This window comes from Macaca fascicularis, chromosome 5 (genome assembly GCF_037993035.2).
Source record: "Macaca fascicularis isolate 582-1 chromosome 5, T2T-MFA8v1.1".
NCBI classification, from domain to species: domain Eukaryota; kingdom Metazoa; phylum Chordata; class Mammalia; order Primates; family Cercopithecidae; genus Macaca; species Macaca fascicularis.
The window spans coordinates 170,145,524-170,159,235 of record NC_088379.1 but is presented as its reverse complement, the minus strand read 5'-3'; the positions used below and the strand labels follow the sequence as shown (position 1 = coordinate 170,159,235).

The following is a 13,712-nucleotide window of genomic DNA, read 5'->3' as shown; positions in this document are numbered from 1 at the left end:
ATATTTAATGACTTGGAAAAATATTTCTAACACATTTAATATAAAAAGCTAGTTTCTAAAAGAATCTACAGTATGACCCCTTTTTTGGGTAAACGCATGTGTACATAACAACAGACAGTACTAGAGGCTATACCACAATTGTTAATAGGGTTTGTCTCTGGTTAGGTGTGATACCAACATTTCCTATTTATTTTTATGTATTTGTTAGATTTTATGTATTTGTTAAGCGGTACATTTTCTATGTACCATTGAAATGGTCAAACATTATTTAAAAGAATGTCAGGGAGAAGCAAGTAAAGGAATGTCTTTCTGGATTTCTACAATGCTAGCAAATATAACAAAGGCTAAGGGGAGCTATATACGGACTGTGGCTTCTACGGGAAATACTACCCTCCACTCACTAGAGATTGCCTCACTTTGGCGTGTTGAAAGGCCTTTGGAGTCTGAATGACCTTTGATCATCAAGCCAGTGTTTTGTAGAACAGTCACCAGGCTCCATACGTTACTCTTCCTGTTCGGTGAACAGCAACAGCTTTAGAGTTTGGAGAAACATGAAGTAGAAGGACAGAGCCCCCTGATTAAATAAATCTAACTTAAAATGTTGTCATTTTGTAAAATAGGAAAAAAAAAAAAACTTTTTTATTTGTATATGTTGATTTCCAACCAATGGAGACAAATATAAGCCTGCACATTTTATGCTTTCTGCAATGAACAAGGAAACGGGGGGAGAAGCCACCAATGATGAGTGAAGACACTATAGAGCATGAGAAACAGAAGACACCAAGCCAAACAATTAGCATCCGTGTGACATTCTCACACCAGCTGCACATTTTAAAGTAAGATGCTTTCATTCTACTTCACATTGTTTGACAAGCCAAATTACATATAAGATGTTTCGCTTAGACAAGTATACTCCTTCTGCTTGGCTATTAGGATCTGTAGTTTATTTTCAGCTTGGGCATTTATTCCATAGGGAGAAATAATTTATGTAGTATGTCTTTCAAATCCTGAGCCATTAGCAGTTTGTTTAGTAGGAAGAGACTACCAAGGGTTCTGATTGCTCCATATACATATAACTTCCAGATAGCTAAGAAAACATGCAAACATGAAAAGACAGCTTTTGTTGTTGCTGTTGTTTTTGACTCAGCTAGCCGTAGCTATCCTGCAAGGGGGAGCTTGGGGAGGAGTGTGGGGAGGAGGCAGGCAAGGGTGATGCGTTTAGAAGATGAAACACTTAGTGACAAGAAAGGCAGATCTGGGTGGAGAGTCATGGTTGGATGCGCAGAGCAGAGGGCTGGGTTTTGCGGCCAAGGCGTAGGGTTTTGAGAGGTAGAAGTATGAATAAGGAGATGGCAGGATGCCAAGGACAAACATTTCCTGTGTCAAAACTCTGCACCGGGCCAGCCCCCTACATCCCAGAAAGAGGAAGGAAACTCTCTTCCTCCTTCGTTCCTGTACCCCACATGCAACCTCGCCTGCCTCCTCCCAACACTCCACCCCTAGGAATAGGTATGTCCTAGAGTTTAAAAAAAACAAAAACAACAACCTCCCCCCACACAAAAAACTGTCTTATTAGCTCATATTAAAGGCTAATAACACAAGATCTTCCAGAATAAATCCCTTCTAGGGGTTTTTAACATTTTAAGAGAGGTTGACTTTTAAGCAGAATACAACTGCAATTGGTGGAATTTCCAATGTTATAATTAATGAAGTAGAAAAGCAAAGGTAGTATGGAGAGAACAAATTTGGGGGCAAAGCGGCCTCAGGCAGACTGAAAGCCATCTCTCCTACACTGTCCTTTTTCCACTTGCTACTTCTACTACTTTTAACCCAAGGTTTCTCTTAAAAGTCCAACTTATTTGACAGTGGCTCAAATGGATAATGAAGACACCACCTACCTTTCAAGGTTGCTGAAAAATTAAATGTCAGTCAGCCATTTAACACAATGCCTGGCAATGACCATGTAGTACATCAGCTCTGACTCAAGGCTTTTTTTCTTGGATTAAACATTCTACCCCATGTGAATGGAACAGCAAGATTTACTCTCTCCCGCATAAGAAGACGTTTTATCCCAGATCATTCACAATATAGATAGCTTCCTTTTTTGATCAAATATTCTCAACATAAAAGATGTAATCGGGAAAAATTTGCAAAAGAAGAAACATAGCATACAAAAATGAGAAATGTATTTGATGCCTCATTTGTTACCAAATAAATATAGAACCATGAGAGTTTATAACTACGATACAAAATGTTTTTACTTTTCTTTCTAGCACCTCCCAATTCAAACAACAAAATGTTTCCAGACAATATGTATTCAAACTAAAGTATAGTAAGCCTTGTCCCTTAGCATATTTTTGTTGTCCCTATAAACTAATCAACTCTCTTAGAAAATAAGGAATATTGATCAATAGATACCAAAAAATATAAACGTTCAAAACATTTGACCCTAAAATTATGTTTCTGAAAATCTACCTTGAGAAAAAAGTTCAAAAAATGGAACAAGATACGTAAGTGACTTTTACTTTAGCATTACTTATAAGAGTAGGAAAGAAACCAGAACTAACTAAAGATCTAAAAATATGGCAACAATTAAGTAAAATATGGTAAATCCACATGATGAAATGTTATCAGTAATAATAAAGACTAATAATGGCTTTAAAAATACTAACATTTCTAAAGTATTTGCTATAAGAAACAATCCTATTATAAAATTAAAGGGACTTGGCACACAGCTTTAACCTATCATCATATTAGAAAAATTTAATGGACAACAAGCTCCTCTGATCTCAGGAAACTTAGAAAATAAAACAATGTTGACACGAACAGAACGAACTACTGAACACTTCCACACCAAGTATTTTTAACACATAGTGGACGTAGTAAAGAAAGTGTTCTACTGGTCTTTTTAATGACGGCTTGGCTCCTGCCCTTGCATCCTTCACTCCTACAGCTGGCAGCACTGGATCTATATCCCATCCTGTCTCTAGTCAGAGGAGACACGTATCCATTAACATGCTAAACTGCAGTAAACCCTTACAATGCCATACTCATCAATAAACAGGGATGACTACTGAAATACACAACAGCATAGATGACTCTCACAAATACGTTATGAGGAAGAAATCAGCCTTAAAAGAAATATATTCTGTATGATTCTATTTATATGAAGTTCAAGAACAGGAAAAACTAATCTATTATAATAGAAATCACATCAGTGGCTGCCTGGAAAGGGAGTGGGAGATTTATTGGGAAGAGACCTGAGGTTGTAAATGCTCGATACCTTGATTTGGGTGTGGATTAATAGATCTGTACATTTGTTATAACTTAGCAAACTGTACAGTTAAGATCTATGGTATGTAAATTATATCCCACTAGGGGAAAAACAATCAAGTACAGTCAACCCTCCATGGGATTCAACCAACCTCAGATCAAAAATATTCAGGAAAAATAGTGCATCTGTACTGATTATGTACAAACTTTTTTCCTGTCATTATGCCCTAAACCATACCATATTAATGATTACTTACACAGCATTTATACTGTATTAGGTATTGTACATAAACTAGAGATGATTTAAAGTATACAGGAGGGGCCGAACATAGTGCCTCACATCTGTAATCCCAGCACTTTGGGAGGCCGAGGCGGGTGGATCACCTGAGGTCAGGAGTTTGAGACCAGCCTGGCCAACATGGCAAAACCCCATCTCTACTAAAAATACAAAAAGTGGTCAGGCACGGTGGTGGGTGCCTGTAATCCCAACTACTCAGGAGGCTGGGGCAAGAGAATCGCCTGAACCCAGGAGGCGGAGGTTGCTGTGAGCCGAGATCGCACCACTGCATTCCAGCCTGGGTGACAGAGCGAGACTCCGTCTCAAAAAAATAAAAAATAAAAAAGTATACAGGAGGATGTGCATGGGTTATATGCAAATATTAATACTATGCCACTTTATGTCAGGGACTAGAGCATGCTTAGATTTTGGTACCTAAGGGAAGTCATGGAACCAACCTCCCATGGATACTGAGGGACAACTGTACTTTAAATCCATAATAGATTAACCAGAGGTCAACCGACAGCACTTATAAGCCATGAAATAAGTTTTCAAATAGAAAATAATAATCCTACCTGATAGAATCCAAAATAAGAGGCAATCCTGCAAAAATGCATTTACATGACCAAATTTCTAAACTAGCATTGATAAACTTATTTTAAAACAGTAACTTGGGCATCTATGTCAGCGATATAGCTATATTCTATTTTCCCAAGAAATAAAGTTTTCAATTAGCAATAATCATGCCTCAGATAAACCTCATTGGCTATGATACTGCCACTGTAAAAGCTAGAAATAAAGTTTTCATAAACTATATAGCCTAAGAAAAGGCATAATACACTTAAACCAGATTATCAGAAGCACATTAATTTTACTAACCTAACCATGAGATTAAGATGTTAAGGTCCAAGAGGTAATAATATTTTTTAAGACTATATGTCAATAATGCTAGGGTTTATAAAACCTTTGGCTGGTGTCAAACCAAACATGCCAGAACATATAATTTAACAACTGTAGACTGTGACCACCTGGACTGGACTGGAGAGGCGAACCCTGAACACTGGCAACCAGCCTGAAACAAATGTGCTATCCTATACACAGGCTCCATACCTAAACAACATGAGGCAAACATCACAAATCAAGAAAAGAAAAATCCACTTTGAACTGGCTTTATTTCTAATGAGGACTTTGAATTGTTTCTATTTTTCTTGTTCTAGTTCAAATTACAAAGACGCTGTTATAATATGCTAAATCATAATCAGGATGGAGTCATTTTTTGTTCATCAAGATAAATGCCTTTTATGTACCACATGAAACTACTTAAAACATGAATCTCGAAATGATTCAGTCGTGGAGACAACTTCAAGGACCATATATTTTAATAATACAAAGCCACAAGTAACTCAATTACTACTGCTTCTAGAGTACCTAGCCTTGCTCCGAACAATAAATTTTTTAAAAACCACTTTGGGTTTCACATCCATCTAGTTTTATTAGATGCTCTTATACTAAGGTTTCTAGGTTTTCTCAAACTAGCTGACCTCAATGGCCTTTCCATATTAAATTTTAAATAAGACTTTTTTTATTCTATATTCTTATACTGAATAAAAATAATTTAACTAGAATGGAGACCGGATGTTCTAGTTGGTCTAATATTTTGATTAAAACTATGAGGATTTCCAAATTCAGACTTAAAATATAATAAAATACAATTAACATCAAAACTCAAATGGTAAATAATTTAAATTTTTATGCATTTGGATAATAATAATAAATTAGTACTAATCAGGTAAAGTGATAAAATATCAAGGTAACTGATTTCTGGGTGCTAGAATGTCAGATAAATTCATTACAATGATATAAGTTCCCGTGGTTATATCATAAACAACCACTAATCCTGAAGGTTTGATTCAGGAATTTATGTTTTTTTTTTTTTTTTAAGTTTTAACCTGTGTTTACCAAGTACCTCATCTGCCAAACCCTTTTACTCACAAAGTACTTCTATCTCATAAGAGAAATAAAACAGAAATGGAAAAGCAATAAGCCCTCCATAGACACTGCTGGGAGATACATAACTTTTTCTCCAGCCACTGCATGTCAAACCAATGGAATGGGTGATTCTAAATCAAAGATTTAGCATGGTACTACAATCACCCAAGGGTGGTCTCCACACCAACTCAAATGCACAAGACAGAGAGAACTCCACAGCAAATTAGGGACATTTTTTTATATGTCCTGATTCAGAATATAAAGAGGGAAGGAAAAATCATATGAGCTATTTTCTACCCAGTGATCCCAAATAATTTTAATGAGTTATTTTTTTTCTTGGTCCTAAGTCTTTTTATTCCTGTCCATCTCTTATTTCTGCTCCACATTTATAGAGCATTTAGATATTTTTGCAAGCTTTAACCGGTATATTTTTACATCATTTCAATGCAGTGGCAAAGCACTGTTGGCCTCATTTAATAGCTGAGAAACAGAAAGGTTAATATCTTAACTCAAGGCCCTTCTTGAAGTCAGTAATAAATTTAAGATTTGAGCTCTGAATTTTAATACGATAATTAGCCAAAGTCTACTGGGCCATGAAGTTTACTAGCAGAAAGCCAACCTAAGAGCTCCTTATTATTTTCTGAGTTGTTCCACATTAATGTAAATATGCAGCATTATACATGTAATTCAAATGAGTTTATCTTGAGGAGTCATTAACAACATTTTTAAAAACTGCTCAGTAGATGTTTCTGTTCATCTTGAAGATGAACTTTCTACAGAACTCCTTGCTACTTGGCAACTTCTAAATGTGTGGCTGCAAACGAAGCATGGTCATCCACTCAAAATGGGTGGAGGGCAGTGTTGGAGGAGCAGATCTGGAACGTGACTGTAACGAAGCTCAAAACATAATCAAATATATAGTGATAGTCTCTGTCAGAATAAACTTTTTTTTTTTTTTTTTTGAGATGGAGTCTCGCTCTGTTGCCCAGGCTGGAGTGCAGTGGGGCGATCTTGGCTTACTGCAAGCTCCGCCTCCTGGGTTCACGCCATTCTCCTGCCTCAACCTCCCTAGTAGCTGGGACTACAGGCGCCCGCCACCACACCCAGCTAATTTTTTGTATTTTTAGTAGAGATGGGGTTTCACCATGTTACCCAGGATGGTCTCGATCTCCTGACCTTGTGATCTACTCACCTCAGCCTCCCAAAGTGCTGAGATTACAGGCATGAGCCACTGCACCTGGCCAGAAAAAACTATTTTTAACGTGAGGTTTAAAATGGTCCACATTATTAAATCTCCATAAGGGGATAAATAAGAATTAAAAATACCAGGGCCCCCTGTCCTCTAGTTGAGAATCTCTGCGTCAATGAACCACTGTTGTCTGGTGGAGTTTGGCACATCCTCAAGTGCTTGGGGACAGAAAAACACAAGTACCAGAATACAAAAAAATCAGAAATGGGTTATCCAAAGGTCAACTATTCGTCAGAGTTTTCCTAGTACCATGAAAGGTAAGGAGATACTGGATTTCACAGTATGTAATCAATACTCAAATCACTAGAAAGGTATGTTTTGCAGTGGGATGCCAGTTTAATAGGACTTTCCATTATCCCTTTGAAGTAAATTCCCTTTCCTTGTGATTCCCTGCTAACCAAATGATGTTCTGATTACTAATTCTATCACTTGGGTATCTAGATCCTGAGAATGATGTACACTGGATAATGTAAACATAGTCCCTAGAAACACCTGTTACCCCACTGAAAATTAGTTTAAGATCATTATGGTTCATATATTAGTGTTCTGATTTTGGCTAGCCTGAGCTATTTCCCAAAAGTCTGATCAATTCTGAAGGAGCTAACAATAGTTTCTAGACCTGCAAAGCCAAGAAATAGACTGGACAAGCGATGTCTAACCCCCACTGTGATGTCACCTTCATCGCTCACCATCTCAAGCAGGTCCATCTGAATCTCTGTGCCCTGTTCCAGGACCTGCACCATGAGCCTGCATAGAAAACAAAGCATACTTTCTGGATTACCACTGAGTACCTATGTCTTCCTGACATCCAGGCAGTCAACATCTATTAGTCATCCATCAGGTATTTCCATGCTAGCAATGCAAGCTAAAGAATACAGTCTAGAAAAATAAAACATATACACAAATAACATAAAAATCACCGTATTTATGCATAATCAATAACACATATTCAGTCACATCTCTACTATTTATGAAACTTTTCTCTCTCACACTCCAAGTAACTTACAGCTGAATTTTCCAATTCTTTTGACCACACTACATAGTAAGACTTTTTATCTCACAACCTAGAACTCAAAAGTTTCACAAAACATACAGACTTGCTAGGATCTGCTATTTTCTTCTGTAGTCTAAAAACTAAGCAGTCTTTAGACTGAAACAGACTTTAGGCTTGAATAGCATTTCCTACTCTTGTCTCTAATTTTTCTCTTAAATGCTAATAACGAACTACTAAGTTTATTTCTTGACCAACTAGTTGATCAGCATCCACACCTGAAAAACAAAAATGCTGCTCCAAGGCCTAGAGATGCAGCTCCCCATTGCTACTGTCTTTCTCCTTTCTCCAAAAACCCCACTCCTTGGAAGCACACATCTGCTCACCTTCCTCACTGGGACTATCTAATGACACCTCAGTCACTCCTACTCATTTACAGATGACTTTTTTTACTTGGCCAACTTCGTCTAATACACTAAGATGGAACAGGTGGTTCTAAATCAAAGATTTAGTACGGTACTACAATCACCCCAGAGTGCTGTCGTCACGCTAACTCAAACACACAAGAGTGAGAGAACTTTTTAAAACCTAAATCACCAATCTCTCCACCACAATTTCTGACAATTTTTGATGACATAAACATCCAAATAGAACATCTCAGTTTCCTGAGTTCCAACTACCACTTCCTCCTCCATTGTTTCTCAACTACCCCACTCATGCAGTCTTGTTCTAGACTTCTTATTCCAGAAAAATTTTTAAAATATGGTGTAGAGCCAATCACCCAGCCAACCTCAGCCTAAATTAGTTGACCCTCAACCAATCTGCAAATCCATAAGAATAAATGATTTTTTTATTAAGCCACTGAGCTTTGGCACACTTTGTTCTGTGGCACTTTTGTGGCAATAGCTAACTAACACATTCGTCGTCTCTATACCTAAGTATAAGTAGTCTAACATGGTTGAAGAAAATCACACAACCATTCTACCTGATATTTATGACTGCAAATCTCAAATGAGCTCCCAATATGGCCTGACAATTCAGCTACACTTCACTAGTAAATTCACCTTCATCCTTTGCAAGACAATGATTTATCAATCTTTAGTTCAAATCTCCAGCATCCCTTTTCCTCATCTTCCTTTTGGCTGATTACTTGCCACAGCCTTCATAATTACATGCAAGCTGATAAAATACCTACCTTTCCACCATCCAAGCCACTAACTTGTATCTGAACACAGTCTGCCTTCTCTCTGGTTAACAAACAGTTTTCCTGCTCCCATTTAAGGTAAACCCCTTCATTTTGTTTTGGATGCCAACCTCTCTCACTTTTGCAATTATACCCTTTGTTTCTTTCTCCCCTTTATCATATCAACTTTCACTTTTCTACTAGGTTATTCTAATTAACATAAAAACATGCTTTAAAATATTACCCATCAAAAAACAAAACGAAACAAACAAACAAACAAAAACACCCTTAAACTCATCATCCCCTTCAGCCGGCACATTCTCTCCCCTTTCACAGCAAAAGGCACTGAAAGAACTGTCGGTACTCTCTGAGTCCACTTATTCTTAGTCCACTCCAAACCAGTTTTCATTCTCACCGTCACCTCTAAATAGCTTTTCCCAAGGTCACTAATGACCAGTGTGACCATATAATTTATCATCCACACCGGAACATTTCTGAGTAAAATAAACACTAATCAGACAAGACACCAGATTAACAGGCATAAAATAGGACTGTCTCAGGCAAACGAATGCAATGACACCTACACTGATATGGCTCAATTCACTTTCTTGACCTATCAGGAACATCGGACAGAGCCAAACACTGTCTCCTTGAAGCACTTTCTTCTCTAGAACTTGCATTCTGTGACACCACACACACCTGCTTTTCCTCCTACGACACCAGTACTCCATCTCCCTCATCTGCTCATCTAATATCTGGAATGCCCCAGATTATGTCTTTGGCTTCCTTTCTCTGTCTACATTACCTCTTAAAGTGACCTCGTTCACTTCAATATGCCACCAATATGCCAAATCTACCTCCCTAACCTGACCCCTTCCCATCACAGAACCAACCTATTCAGCATCTCTACTGGAAAGTCCAACTGGTAAAAGTTAACACAACCAAAATAGAACCATTAATTCCCACCACCCCAAATATATGTCCCCATCCCATGTCTTCACCATCTCAGACAATAGCACTATAATCCACCCAGTTGCTCACGCCAAAAATGCAGGAGCCATTCTTGATCATTCTCCTTCCTCCATCCCGTCATGCAAATCCATTAGTAAATTCCATTGGCCCTACCTCCAAATATCTCCCAAATCTATTGTTCACCATCTCACGCCAACAACCCAGGCCCAAGCCACTAGTCTCTCACTTAGCCTACCCCAACAGGTATCTAAAGGGCCTCCGATTTCTTCTACTGCCCCCACAGTCCATCCTCCACCTAGCAGATGGGAAAGGGGAACAATCTGTCTAAAGCATAAATTCCCTGCCCAAACTACAACTGGAACAAAATCAAACCCCCTTATCATAGGCTACAAACCCACTTTGTCTGGCCCCATCTACCTTTCTAACCTAATCTCATCTTTCTCCACTCTCTCATCATTTAGTCTGCTCAAATAATAATCGTCCTTTTCTTTCTGGTCCATAAAACGTGCCAAACTTATTCACATCTCAGGTCCTTTGCTCTTTCTGCTTGGAATGTTCTCTGTCTTTACTTTTACATCACTCCCTTCTCTTCATGCAAGTCTCTGCTCAAATGACTCCTCCCCAGGGAATAATGTAAAATTTACCTGTTTCTCTATCTATGGGTATATTATTTGTCTCGTCCCTACCCCGCCTCTACAATGTAAAGCCTTTCAAGACAGGGACCTTATCTGTCCTGCTTGGCATTGTAACACCAATGGTTGGAACAGTGTCTGGCATAGAATAGATACCCCATAAATATTTAATAAACTGTTGATTGAAAGATAGAATTCATCAAGATCAATACTGGCAGTGAAAATAAAGAGGTAAGCTCAACAGCTTAGATATAGGGAAGGTAAAGGGCAAGCCATGTATAAAAAGCAGTAAAGTGGTTCTTCATCCATATCTGATCTGGCCTGATCCAGCTACAGGTCTTAAAAATCTTAGATCTTCAAGTGCAGTTCAATTCGGTCCTAAACTAATCCTGACCAATACCACAAAGCTTATTGGGCACCTAATCAGTGTCTACAGTCTGGCGTTAATCTTGCTGCCCTAAAGGTGATATGCTCCCCTAAGTACCCTAATGCTTGCCAAGCCACAGCGTGACTCCTAATGCCCCACATAACAAGCCCCAGATCCTGGGTTTGCTGCCCAGTTTCCTATGGGCATGCAGACCCTCCACAATCTCAAACTTACTTGGTTGTGGTCATTACAATTGCCCAGCCCTTATCAAGTCTCTTGACAAGCCAGAAATATAAGAGCTGTAGGCTTGAGTGTTCACCCAGGGCAGCTCTTCCTGGATAAAGGCACTGCCATCAGCCTAACAGTAGATGCCACCACCACTACCAACACCACAAAACTCCTGCTGCCAGGCTCTCTGCAGCATCTCATTCAGACCTGAATTTGTAACTCAACTCTAAACATTTCAGTTTGGACTGCATGCTACCCTCAGTTTTTTGTTGTTGTTGTTATTTTGAGATGTAATCTCACTCTGCTGCCCAGGCTGGAGTATAGTGGTACGATCTTGGTTTACTGCAACCTCCGCCTCCCGGATTCAAGCGATTCTCCTGCCTTAGCCTCACGAGTAGCTGGGACCACAAGTGTGCACCACCATGCCTGGCTAACTTTTGTAATTTTAGTAGAGATGAGATTTCACCATGTTGGGCAGGCTGGCCTTGAACTCCTGAGCTCAGGTGATCCGCCTCCCTTGGCATCCCTCCAAAAGTGCTGGGATCACAGGAGTGAGCCACTATGCCCAGCATACCTTCAGTTTAAAAACTACTTTTTTGAAAATGTCAAAAAAATAAAATAAAATAAACACAAACACACAAAAAATACTTGTTGAGTGCTTGCTCCATCAGGTCAGTGCTCCTACACCTAGCCCTATTCATCTCTGGCTCAAGCTCCAATGCCAATCAGAGGTTAAGCAACTTAGGCAAGGTCACATGGCATTTAAACAGCAAAGCCAAGATCCAAACCCAGTCTAAGTATATACTGTATTCATTGTGCTTTGTTCCTTTTTTTTTTTTTTTTTTTTTGGAGCACCAGGACCGGACCAAGTACTTATCAGATATTCCATCGATGACTGTTTAACTGATAGAGTGTCTTATTTTTAAGACAGATTTTTATAACAAATCTCCACCTAATGGGAATTTCATTTCAATGTTTACCCACACAATATAGAAATACACAAAGCAAAAGCACTCTTCACCAAAATCCACTTTACCTACTCACCTGATGAACCAACTCTCTCCATGACCTCGGTAAGTACACTCTACTGTGCTTGCACACATCTGCTCCTCCAGCTGGGATGCATTTTACCAACTCGTACATGTTGGATTTGCTCCCACATCTGTTTATGACACTTGCACTTATTGAAATTACACAATTTAAGTAAATGAATTCAATGAAATGTGAATGTAAAAAGAGCTCTTTCTATGAAAACTAAGTTGGCTGCTTTGGAGTGGCTTGATCAATGTGTTACTGGAAAAAAAATAAATGTTTTCAATCCAATTAGACATGGGAGGAATGAAAGAGAAACTGTATAATTCAAAGAAGATTTTGCATTGAGATTTCTTTTCAAGTGTCTCAGTTCTTGCTGCACTTAAAAAAAAAAAAAAAAAAAAAAAAGGCCTGGAAATTATAGTTGGTGCGTGATTATGGTGTGGTTTGTGCAAAAAAGGACCTGCGGCTCTAGAAACAGCTGACCATACTTAGTTTTACAAACAAAGACTGGCATACAATTGTAAATCTACATGTTTGAGGTTAAAATATTTAGGGTACACATGTACTGTTTTGGTGATTTCTCTACTTTGGCAGGCTTTTTATTAAGCCAATTTAAAGCTTTTTCAACTATGTCAACAGGCCTGGTACCACGTAAGCCCCTCCATGTGATGTCCTCCTTTTGGGAACACGCAGAGTAAAACACTATCTATATAGCATACTCCCAGCAGTTCTGGTTTGAAGCAAAACCACCACCACCTGCCCCACACCACCAATAAAATGGACACACTATGCTGAATTTCTACTATACTGAGATTGTGTTAAACAATGAGTCTGTTATTACCAATAATTGATTTTAGATGTCCCTTGAAAAACTCTCATTTAAATTCTGTTTCATTTCTAAAGAGACGTTTCTGTCTCAAATAATTCCAATTCGTCTAACATACGTTTCATGAGCTTTTTAAAACCCATCCATTCAAAATTATCAGATGTTTCTTAAATTCTTCTAGATGATAAAAGTTCTAATATAGAAAGAATCCGTAGATGAGTACTCATAATATTAATTTAGGAATGAGAGCATTTACTTTCATGGGCACTGTTTATTAACATCATTACCTTTGTTTTTAACACTTACATCAAGTGAAAAACTCTTACCTACTTTTAGGAAGCCAAAACAAATACCCAAAGGCTGAGAAGCCAAACTCATGTAACAAAACTACAAATTTAGCAATGAAGTAAATGCTTTAAGGTTCAAGATCTTTTAGGATTCTCCAAAAATGTTAATTAATACATCTAATGACATAGCATATATCTTGAAGAATTTTTGGATCGTGAAAAAAATTTTTTAGTTATAAAGACATTTACATTTTTGAATTTACAAACTCTCTTTGTAAGCAATACTAGTTAATGACCATTTAATAGTTGCTGTGTGACGTTGAGCAAATTATTTAACCTTCTTAAGCCTATTTCTTCAATCACATTGGGGTAACACCTATCTTACATGGAGGCATAAACATCA

The 13,712-nt window shown here is 38.1% G+C and overlaps 1 protein-coding gene and 1 pseudogene across 4 annotated transcripts in view; both read right to left on the bottom strand.

The window, feature by feature from the left end:
- KLHL2 (kelch like family member 2) overlaps positions 1-13,712 on the bottom strand; it is a 112,734-nt gene that overhangs the window by 63,606 nt on the left and 35,416 nt on the right. The gene's annotated exons all lie outside the window — the stretch shown is intronic.
- On the bottom strand, positions 4,264-4,341 carry LOC123573852 (U4 spliceosomal RNA; annotated as a pseudogene).